This window comes from Amblyomma americanum, chromosome 10 (genome assembly GCF_052857255.1).
Source record: "Amblyomma americanum isolate KBUSLIRL-KWMA chromosome 10, ASM5285725v1, whole genome shotgun sequence".
Lineage (NCBI taxonomy): Eukaryota > Metazoa > Arthropoda > Arachnida > Ixodida > Ixodidae > Amblyomma > Amblyomma americanum.
In genome coordinates this window covers 150264106-150276913 of record NC_135506.1, presented here as the reverse complement: position 1 = coordinate 150276913, position 12808 = coordinate 150264106, and positions in this window count along the sequence as shown.

Here is a 12808-nt window from a genome sequence, read left to right as displayed (position 1 = left end):
ATTCTTCAAATACATTTATAGGCATCTTTCCTGACGTTCAGTTTGGCAAGAAATGATGTGGACACGACGCTTAGCCGTGCACTTATGTGGGCATCCTTTTGTGCCTGTCAAGTAATGGCTATTCTTCAAATGCATTTTTGTAGCACTCTTTTCTGACGTTCAGTATGGCAAGAAATGATGTGGATACGACGCATGGCAGAGCACCTATGTGGGCATCCTTTTGTGCCTGTCAGGTAATGGCTATTCTTCAAATGCATTTTTATAGGCATCTTTTCTGACGTTCAGCATGGCAAGAAATGATGTGGATACGACGCATGGCAGAGCACTTATGTGTGCATTTTTTTGTGCCTGTCAGGTACTGGCTATTCTTCAAATGCATTTTTATAGGCATCGTTTATGACGTTAAGTATGGCAAGAAATGATGTGGATACAATGCATGGCAGAGAAGTTATGTGGGCATCCTATTGTGGCTGTCAGGCACTGGCTATTCTTTAAATGCATTTTATAGGCATCTTTTCTGACGTTCAGTATGGCAAGAAATGATGTGGATACGACGCATGGCAGAGCACTTATGTGGCCATCCTTTTGTGCCTGTCAGGTACTGGCTATTCTTCAAATGCATTTTTATAGGCATCTTTTCAGACGTTCAGTATGGCAAGAAGTGATGGGGATACGACGCATGGCCGTGCACTTAAGTGGGCATCCTTTTGTGCCTGTCAGGTAATGGCTATTCTTCAATTGCATTTTATAGGCATCTTTTCTGACGTTCAGTATGGCAAGAAATGATGTGGATACGACTTATGCCAGAGCACTTATATGGGCATCCTTTTGTGCCTGTCAGGTAGTGGATATTCTTCAAATGCATTTTTGCAGGCATCATTTCTGACGTTCAGTATAGCAAGAAATGATGTAGATACGACCTTTTTTGCCTGGCAGGTACTGGCTATTCTTCAAATGCATTTTTATAGGCATCATTTATGACGTTTAGTATGGCAAGAATTGATGTGAATACGATGCATGGCAGAGCACTTATTTGGACATCCTTTTGTGCCTGTCAGGTACTGGCTATTCTTCAAATGCATTTTTATATGCATCTTTTATGACGTTCAGTATGGCAAGAAATGATGTGGATACGACGCATGGCAGAGCACATATTTAGGCATCTTTTTGTGCCTGACAGGTACTGGCAATTCTTCAATTGCATTCTTAAAGGCAACTTTTATGATGTTCAGTATGGCAAGAAATGATGTGGATACGATGCGTGGCCGAGAATTTATGTGGGCATCCTTTTGTGCCTGTCAGGAACTGGCTTTTCTTCAAATGAATTAATATAGGCATTTTTTCAGACGTTCAGTATGGCAAGAAATGATGTGGATACGACGCATGGCACAGCACTTATGTGGGCATCCTTTTGTGGCTGTCAGGTAGTGGCTTTTCTTCAAATGCATTTTACAGGCATCTTTTCTGACGTTCAGTATGGCAAGAAATGATGTGGATACGACGCATGCTAGAGCACTTATGTGGGCATCATTTTGTGCCTGTCAGGTAGTGGCTATTCTTCATATGCATTTTTACACGCATCTTTTCTGACGTTCAGTATGGCAAGAAATCATGTGGATACGACGCATGGCAGAGCAGTTATGTGGGCATCCTTTTGTGCCTGTCAGGTAGTGGCTATTCTTCAAATGCATATTTATAGGCATCTTTTCTGATGTTTAGTATGGCAAGAAATGATGTGGATACGACGCATGGCAGAGCACTTAAGTGGGCATCTTTTTGTGCCTCTCAGGTAGTGCCTATTCTTCAAATGCATTCTTATAGGCATCTTTTCTGATGTTCAGAATGGAAAGAAATGATGTGGATACGACGCATGGCAGAGCACTTATGTGGGCGTCCTTTTGTGCCTGTCAGGTACTCGCTATTTTTCAATTGCATTTTTATAGGCATCTTTTCTGACGTTCAGTATGGCAAGAAATGATGTGGATACGACGCATGGCAGAGCACTTATGTGGGACTCTTTTTGTGCCTGTCAGGTACTGGCTATTCTTCAAATGCATTTTTATAGGCATCTTTTCTGACGTTCAGCATGGCAAGAAATGATGTGGATACGACGCATGGCAGAGCACTTATGTGGGCATTTTTTGTGCCTGTCAGGTACTGGCTATTCTTCAAATGCATTTTTATAGGCATCGTTTATGACGTTAAGTATGGCAAGAAATGATGTGGATACAATGCATGGCAGAGAAGTTATGTGGGCATCCTATTGTGGCTGTCAGGCACTGGCTATTCTTCAAATGCATTTTATAGGCATCTTTTCTGACGTTCAGTATGGCAAGAAATGATGTGGATACGACGCATGGCAGAGCACTTATGTGGCCATCCTTTTGTGCCTGTCAGGTACTGGCTATTCTTCAAATGCATTTTTATAGGCATCTTTTCTGACGTTCAGTATGGCAAGAAGTGATGGGGATACGACGCATGGCCGTGCACTTAAGTGGGCATCCTTTTGTGCCTGTCAGGTAATGGCTATTCTTCAATTGCATTTTATAGGCATCTTTTCTGACGTTCAGTATGGCAAGAAATGATGTGGATACGACTTATGCCAGAGCACTTATATGGGCATCCTTTTGTGCCTGTCAGGTAGTGGATATTCTTCAAATGCATTTTTGCCGGCATCATTTCTGACGTTCAGTATGGCAAGAAATGATGTGGATACGACCTTTTTTGCCTGGCAGGTACTGGCTATTCTTCAAATGCATTTTTATAGGCATCATTTATGACGTTTAGTATGGCAAGAATTGATGTGAATACGATGCATGGCAGAGCACTTATTTGGACATCCTTTTGTGCCTGTCAGGCACTGGCTATTCTTCAAATGCATTTTTATATGCATCTTTTATGACGTTCAGTATGGCAAGAAATGATGTGGATACGACGCATGGCAGAGCACATATTTAGGCATCTTTTTGTGCCTGACAGGTACTGGCAATTCTTCAATTGCATTCTTAAAGGCAACTTTTATGATGTTCAGTATGGCAAGAAATGATGTGGATACGATGCGTGGCCGAGAACTTATGTGGGCATCCTTTTGTGCCTGTCAGGAACTGGCTTTTTTTCAAATGGATTATTATAGGCATTTTTTCAGACGTTCAGTATGGCAAGAAATGATGTGGATACAACGCATGGCACAGCACTTATGTGGGCATCCTTTTGTGCCTGTCAGGTAGTGGCTTTTCTTCAAATGCATTTTACAGGCATCTTTTCTGACGTTCAGTATGGCAAGAAATGATGTGGATACGACGCATGCTAGAGCACTTATGTGGGCATCATTTTGTGCCTGTCAGGTAGTGGCTATTCTTCATATGCATTTTTACACGCATCTTTTCTGACGTTCAGTATGGCAAGAAATGATGTGGATACGACGCATGGCAGAGCACTTATATTGGCATCCTTTTGTGCCTGTCAGGTAGTGGCTATTCTTCAAATGCATATTTATAGGCATCTTTTCTGATGTTTAGTATGGCAAGAAATGATGTGGATACGACGCATGGCACAGCACTTAAGTGGGCATCTTTTTGTGCCTCTCAGGTAGTGCCTATTCTTCAAATGCATTCTTATAGGCATCTTTTCTGATGTTCAGAATGGAAAGAAATGATGTGGATACGACGCATAGCAGAGCACTTATGTGGGCGTCCTTTTGTGCCTGTCAGGTACTGGCTATTCTTCAAATGCATTTTTATAGGCATCTTTTATGACGTTAAGTATGGCAAGAAATGATGTGGATACAATGCATGGCAGAGAAGTTATGTGGGCATCCTATTGTGGCTGTCAGGCACTGGCTATTCTTCAAATGCATTTTATAGGCATCTTTTCTGACGTTCAGTATGGCAAGAAATGATGTGGATACGACGCATGGCAGAGCACTTATGTGGCCATCCTTTTGTGCCTGTCAGGTACTGGCTATTCTTCAAATGCATTCTTATAGGCATCTTTTCTGACGTTCAGTATGGCAAGAAGTGATGGGGATACGACGCATGGCCGTGCACTTAAGTGGGCATCCTTTTGTGCCTGTCAGGTAATGGCTATTCTTGAATTGCATTTTATAGGCATCTTTTCTGACGTTCAGTATGGCAAGAAATGATGTGGATACGACTTATGCCAGAGCACTTATATGGGCATCTTTTTGTGCCTGTCAGGTAGTGGATATTCTTCAAATGCATTTTTGCAGGCATCATTTCTGACGTTCATGGCAAGAAATGATGTGGATACGACCTTTTTTGCCTGGCAGGTACTGCCTATTCTTCAAATGCATTTTTATAGGCATCATTTATGACGTTTAGTATGGCAAGAATTGATGTGAATACGATGCATGGCAGAGCACTTATTTGGACATCCTTTTGTGCCTGTCAGGTACTGGCTATTCTTCAAATGCATTTTTATATGCATCTTTTATGACGTTCAGTATGGCAAGAAATGATGTGGATACGACGCATGGCAGAGCACATATTTAGGCATCTTTTTGTGCCTGACAGGTACTGGCAATTCTTCAATTGCATTCTTAAAGGCAACTTTTATGATGTTCAGTATGGCAAGAAATGATGTGGATACGATGCGTGGCCGAGAACTTATGTGGGCATCCTTTTGTGCCTGTCAGGAACTGGCTTTTCTTCAAATGGATTAATATAGGCATTTTTTCAGACGTTCAGTATGGCAAGAAATGACGTGGATACAACGCATGGCACAGCACTTATGTGGGCATCCTTTTGTGCCTGTCAGGTAGTGGCTATTCTTCAAATGCATATTTATAGGCATCTTTTCTGTCGTTCAGTATGGCAAGAAATGATGTGGATACGACGCATGGCAGAGCACTTATGTGGGCATTCTTTCGTGCCTGTCAGGTACTGGCTATTCTTCAAATGTATTTGTATAGGCATCTTTTTTGACGTTCAGTATGGCAAGACGTGATGTGGATACGACGCATGGCAGAGCACTTATGCGGGCATCCTTTTGTGCCTGCCAGGTACTGGCTATTTTTAAAATGCAGTTTTATAGGCATCTTTTCTGACGTTCAGTATGGCAAGAAATGATTTGGACACGACGCTTGGCCGTTCACTTATGTGGGCATCCTTTTGTGCCTGTCATTTATTCGCTATTCTCCAAATGCCATTTTTTAGGCATCTTTTCTGACATTCAGTATGGAAAGAAATGATGTGGATACGACGCATGGCAGAGCACTTATGTGGGCATTCTTTTGTGCCTTTCAGCTACTGGCTATTCTTCAAAAGCATTTTATAGGCATCTTTTCTGACGTTCATTATGGCAAGAAATGATGTGGATACGACTCATGGCAGAGCACTTATGTGTGCATCCTTTTCAGCCTGTCAGGTAGCGGCTATTCTTCAAATGCATTTTTAGAGGAATCTTTCATGACGTTCAGTATGGCAAGAAATGATGTGGATACGATGTGTGGCAGAGAACTTATGGGGGCATCCTTTTGTGCCTGTCAGGTACTGGCTATTCTTCAAATGCATTTTTATAGGCATCTTTTCTGACGTTCAGTATGGAGAGATTTGATGTGGACACGACGCTTGGCCGTGCACTTATGTGGGCATCCTTTTGTGCCTGTCAGGTAATGGCTATTCTTCAAATGCATTTTTAAAGGCATCTTTTCTGACGTTCAGTATGGCAAGAAATGATGTGGATACGACGCATGGCAGAGCACTTATGTGGGCATCCTTTTGTACCTGTCAGGTACTGGCTATTCTTGAAATGTATTTTTATAGGCAGCTTTTCTGACGTTCAGTATGGCAAGAAATGATGTGGATACGACGCATGGCAGAGCACTTATGTGGGCATCATTTTGTGCCTGTCAGGTACTGGCTATTCTTCAAATGCATTTTTATAGGCATCTTTTATGACGTTCAGTATGTCAAGAAATGATGTGAATATGATGCATGGCAGAGAACTTATGTGGGCATCCTTTTGTGCCTGTCAGGTACTGTCTATTCTTCAAATGCTTTTTTATAGGCATCTTTTCTGACGTTCAGTATGGCAAGAAATGATGTGGATACGACGCACGGCAGAGCACTTATGTGGGCATCCTTTTGTGCCTGTCAGGTAGTGGCTATTCTTCAAATACATTTATAGGCATCTTATCTGACGTTCAGTTTGGCAAGAAATGATGTGGACACGACGCTTAGCCGTGCACTTATGTGGGCATCCTTTTGTGCCTGAGAGGTAATGGCTATTCTTCAAATGCATTTTTGTAGCCATCTTTTCTGACGTTCAGTATGGCAAGAAATGATCTGGATACGACGCATGGCAGAGCACTTATGTGGGCATCCTTTTTGTGCCTGTCAGGTACTGGCTATTCTTCAAATGCATTTTTATAGGCATCGTTTATGACGTTCAGTATGGCAAGAAATGATGTGGATAAGATGCATGGCAGAGAAGTTATGTGGGCATCCTATTGTGGCTGTCAGGCACTGGTTATTCTTCAAATGCATTTTATAGGCATCTTTACTGACGTCCAGTATTGCAAGAAATGATGTGGATACGACGCATGGCAGAGCACTTATGTGGGCATCCTTTTGTGCCTGTCAGGTAATGGCTATTCTTCAAATGCATTTTTATAGGCATCTTTTCTGACGTTCAGTATGGCAAGAAATGATGTGGATACGACGCATGGCAGAGCACTTATGTGTGCATCCTTTTCTGCCTGTCAGGTAGCGGCTATTCTTCAAATGCATTTTTGTAGCCATCTTTTCTGACGTTCAATATTGCAAGAAATGATGTGGAAACGACGCATTGCAGAGCACATATGTGGGCATCTTTTTGTGCCTGCCAGGTACTGTCTATTCTTTAAATGCATTTTTAGAGGCATCTTTCATGACGTTCAGTATGGCAAGAAATGATGTGGATACGATGTGTGGCAGAGAACTTATGGGGGCATCCTTTTGTGCCTGTCAGGTACTGGCTATTCTTCAAATGCATTTGTATAGGCATCTTTTCTGACGTCCAGTATGGAGAGATTTGATGTGGACACGACGCTTAGCCGTGCACTTATGTGGGCATTCTTTTGTGCCTGTCAGGTAATGGCTATTCTTCAAATGCATTTTTATAGGCATCTTTTCTGACGTTCAGTATGGCAAGAAATGATGTGGATACGACGCATGGCAGAGCACTTATGTGGGCATCCGTTTGTACCTGTCAGGTACTGGCTATTCTTGAAATGTATTTTTATAGGCATCTTTTCTGACGTTCAGTATGGCAAGAAATGATGTGGATACGACGCATGGCAGAGCACTTATGTGGGCATCTTTCTGTGCCTGTCAGGTACTGGCTATTCTTCAAATGCATTTTATAGGCATCTTTTATGACGTTCAGTATGTCAAGAAATGATGTGAATACGACGCATGGGAGAGCACTTATGTGGGCATTTTTTGTGCCTGTCAGCTACTGGCTATTCTTCAAATGCATTTTTATAGGCATCGTTTATGACGTTCAGTATGGGAAGAAATGATGTGGATACGACTTATGCCAGAGCACTTATATGGGCATCCTTTTGTGCCTGTCAGGTAGTGGATATTCTTCAAATGCATTTTTGCAGGCATCATTTCTGACGTTCAGTATGGCAAGAAATGATGTGGATACGACCTTTTTTGCCTGGCAGGTACTGGCTATTCTTCAAATGCAATTTTATAGGCATCATTTATGACGTTTAGTATGGCAAGAATTGATGTGAATACGATGCATGGCAGAGCACTTATTTGGACATCCTTTTGTGCCTGTCAGGTACGGGCTATTCTTCAAATGCATTTTTATATGCATCTTTTATGACTTTCAGTATGGCAAGAAATGATGTGGATACGACGCATGGCAGAGCACATATTTAGGCATCTTTTTGTGCCTGACAGGTACTGGCAATTCTTCAATTGCATTCTTAAAGGCAACTTTTATGATGTTCAGTATGGCAAGAAATGATGTGGATACGATGCGTGGCCGAGAACTTATGTGGGCATCCTTTTGTGCCTGTGAGGAACTGGCTTTTCTTCAAATGGATTATTATAGGCATTTTTTCAGACGTTCAGTATGGCAAGAAATGATGTGGATACGACGCATGGCACAGCACTTATGTGGGCATCCTTTTGTGCCTGTCAGGTAGTGGCTATTCTTCATATGCATTTTTACACGCATCTTTTCTGACGTTCAGTATGGCAAGAAATGATGTGGATACGACGCATGGCAGAGCACTTATGTGGGCATCCTTTTGTGCCTGTCAGGTAGTGGCTATTCTTCAAATGCATATTTATAGGCATCTTTTCTGATGTTTAGTATGGCAAGAAATGATGTGGATACGACGCATGGCAGAGCACTTAAGTGGGCATCTTTTTGTGCCTCTCAGGTAGTGCCTATTCTTAAAATGCATTCTTATAGGCATCTTTTCTGATGTTCAGAATGGCAAGAAATTATGTGGATACGACGCTTGGCAGAGCACTTATGTGGGCGTCCTTTTGTGCCTGTCAGGTACTCGCTATTTTTCAATTGCATTTTTATAGGCATCTTTTCTGATTTTCAGTATGGCAAGAAATGATGTGGATACGATGCATCGCAGAGCACTTATGTCGGCATCCTTTTGTGCCTGTCACGTAATGGCTATTCTTCAAATGCACTTTTATAGGCACCTTCTCTGACGTTCAGTATGGCAAGAAATTATGTGGATACGACGCATGGCAGAGCACTTAAGTGGGCATCCTTTTGTGCCTGTCAAGTAATGGCTATTCTTCAAATGCATTTTTATAGGCATCTTTTCTGACGTTCAGTATGGCAAGAAATGATGTGGAAACGACGCATGGCAGAGCACCTATGTGGGCATCTTTTTGTGCCTGCCAGGTACTGTCTATTCTTCAAATGCATTTTTAGAGGCATCTTTCATGACGTTCAGTATGGCAAGAAATGATGTGGATACGATGCGTGGCAGAGAACTTATGGGGGCATCCTTTTGTGCCTGTCAGGTACTGGCTATTCTTCAAATGCATTTTTATAGGCATCTTTTCTTACGTTCAGTATGGAGAGATTTGATGTGGACACGACGCTTAGCCGTGCACTTATGTGGGCATTCTTTTGTGCCTGTCAGGTAATGGCTATTCTTCAAATGCATATTTATAGGCATCTTTTCTGACGTTCAGTCTGGCAAGAAATGATGTGGATACGACGCATGGCAGAGCACTTATGTGGGCATCCTTTTGTGCCTGTCAGGTACTGGCTATTCTTGAAATGTATTTTTATAGGCATCTTTTCTGACGTTCAATATGGCAAGAAATGATGTGGATACGACGCTTGGCAGAGCACTTATGTGGGACTCTTTTTGTGCCTGTCAGGTACTGGCTATTCTTCAAATGCAATTTTATAGGCATCTTTTATGACGTTCAGTATGGCAAGAAATGATGTGAATACGATGCATGGCAGAGAACTTATGTGGGCATCCTTTTGTGCCTGTCAGGTACTGGCTATTCTTCAAATGCATTTTTATAGGCATCTTTTCTGACGTTCAGTATGGCAAGAAATGATGTGGATACGACGCACGGCAGAGCACTTATGTGGGCATCCTTTTGTGCCTCTCAGGTAGTGGCTATTCTTCAAATGCTTTTTTGTAGCCATCTTTTCTGACGTTCAGTATGGCAAGAAATGATGTGGATACGACGCATGGCAGAGCACTTATGTGGGCATCCTTTTGTGCCTGTCAGGTATGGCTATTCTTCAAATGCATTTTTATAGGCATCTTTTCTGACGTTCAGTATGGCAAGAAATGATGTGGATACGACGCATGGCAGAGCACTTATGTGGGCATCCGTTTGTGCCTGTCAGGTACTGGCTCTTCTTGAAATGTATTTTTATAGGCATCTTTTCTGACGTTCAGTATGGCAAGAATTGATGTGGATACGACTCATGGCAAAGCACTTATATGTGCATCCTTTTCTGCCTGTCATGTAGCGGCTATTCTTCAAATGCATTTTTGTAGCCATCTTTTCTGACGTTCAGTATGGCAAGAAATGATGTGGATACGACGCATGGCAGAGCACTTATGTGGGCATCCTTTTGTGTCTGTCAGGTAATGGCTATTCTTCAAATGCATTTTTATAGGCATCTTTTCTGACGTTCAGTATGGCAAGAAATGATGTGGATACGACGCATGGCAGAGCACTTATGTGGGCATTCTTTTGTGCCTGTCAGGTAGTGGCTTTTCTTCAAATGCATATTTATAGGCATCTTTTCTGACGTTCAGTTTGTCAAGAAATGATGTGGACACGACGCATGGTCGTGCAATTATGTGGGCATCTTTTTCTGTCTGTCAGGTAGTGGCTATTTTTCAAGTGCATTTTTATATGCATCTTTTCTGACGTTCAGTATGGCAAGAAGCGATGTGGATACGACGCATGGTCGTGCAATTATGTGGGCATCCTTTTGTGCCTGTCTGGTACTGGCTATTCTTCAAATGCATTTTTATAGGCATCTTTTCTGACGTTCAGTATGGAGAGATTTGATGTGGACACGACGCTTGGCCGTGCACTTATGTGGGCATCCTTTTGTGCCTGTCAGGTAATGGCTATTCTTCAAATGCATTTTTATAGGCATCTTTTCTGACGTTCAGTATGGCAAGAAATGATGTGGATACGACGCATGGCAGAGCACTTATGTGGGCATCCTTTTGTACCTGTCAGGTACTGGCTATTCTTGAAATGTATTTTTATAGGCATCTTTTCTGACGTTCAGTATGGCAAGAAATGATGTGGATACGACGCATGGCAGAGCACTTATGTGGGCATCTTTTTGTGCCTGTCAGGTACTGGCTATTCTTCAAATGCATTTATAGGCATCTTTTCTGACGTTCAGTATGGCAAGAAATGATGTGGATACGACGCACGGCAGAGCACTTATGTGGGCATCCTTTTGTGCCTGTCAGGTAGTGGCTATTCTTCAAATACATTTAGAGGCATCTTATCTGACGTTCAGTTTGGCAAGAAATGATGTGGACACGACGCTTAGCCGTGCACTTATGTGGGCATCCTTTTGTGCCTGAGAGGTAAAGGCTATTCTTCAAATGCATTTTATAGGCATCTTTTCTGACGTTCAGTATGGGAAGAAATGATGTGGATACGACGCGTGGCAGAGCACTTATGTGGGCATTTTTGTGCCTGTCAGGTACTGGCTATTCTTCAAATGCATTTTTATAGGCATCGTTTATGACGTTCAGTATGGCAAGAAATGATGTGGATAAGATGCATGGCAGAGAAGTTATGTGGGCATCCTATTGTGGCTGTCAGGCACTGGTTATTCTTCAAATGCATTTTATAGGCATCTTTTCTGACGTCCAGTATTGCAAGAATTGATGTGGATACGACGCATGGCAGAGCACTTATGTGGGCATCCTTTTGTGCCTGTCAGGTAATGGCTATTCTTCAAATGCATTTTATAGGCATCTTTTCTGACGTTCAGTATGGGAAGAAATGATGTGGATACGACTTATGCCAGAGCACTTATATGGGCATCCTTTTGTGCCTGTCAGGTAGTGGATATTCTTCAAATGCATTTTTGCAGGCATCATTTCTGACGTTCAGTATGGCAAGAAATGATGTGGATACGACCTTTTTTGCCTGGCAGGTACTGGCTATTCTTCAAATGCATTTTTATAGGCATCATTTATGACGTTTAGTATGGCAAGAATTGATGTGAATACGATGCATGGCAGAGCACTTATTTGGACATCCTTTTGTGCCTGTCAGGTACTGGCTATTCTTCAAATGCATTTTTATATGCATCTTTTATGACGTTCAGTATGGCAAGAAATGATGTGGATACGACGCATGGCAGAGCACATATTTAGGCATCTTTTTGTGCCTGACAGGTACTGGCAATTCTTCAATTGCATTCCTAAAGGCAACTTTTATGATGTTCAGTATGGCAAGAAATGATGTGGATACGATGCGTGGCCGAGAACTTATGTGGGCATCCTTTTGTTCCTGTCAGGAACTGGCTTTTCTTCAAATGGATTATTATAGGCATTTTTTCAGACGTTCAGTATGGCAAGAAATGATGTGGATACGACGCATGGCACAGCACTTATGTGGGCATCCTTTTGTGCCTGTCAGGTAGTGGCTATTCTTCATATGCATTTTTACACGCATCTTTTCTGACGTTCAGTATGGCAAGAAATGATGTGGATACGACGCATGGCAGAGCACTTATGTGGGCATCCTTTTGTGCCTGTCAGGTAGTGGCTATTCTTCAAATGCATATTTATAGGCATCTTTTCTGATGTTTAGTATGGCAAGAAATGATGTGGATACGACGCATGGCAGAGCACTTAAGTGGGCATCTTTTTGTGCCTCTCAGGTAGTGCCTATTCTTAAAATGCATTCTTATAGGCATCTTTTCTGATGTTCAGAATGGCAAGAAATTATGTGGATACGACGCTTGGCAGAGCACTTATGTGGGCGTCCTTTTGTGCCTGTCAGGTACTCGCTATTTTTCAATTGCATTTTTATAGGCATCTTTTCTGATTTTCAGTATGGCAAGAAATGATGTGGATACGATGCATCGCAGAGCACTTATGTCGGCATCCTTTTGTGCCTGTCACGTAATGGCTATTCTTCAAATGCACTTTTATAGGCACCTTCTCTGACGTTCAGTATGGCAAGAAATTATGTGGATACGACGCATGGCAGAGCACTTAAGTGGGCATCCTTTTGTGCCTGTCAAGTAATGGCTATTCTTCAAATGCATTTTTATAGGCATCTTTTCTGACGTT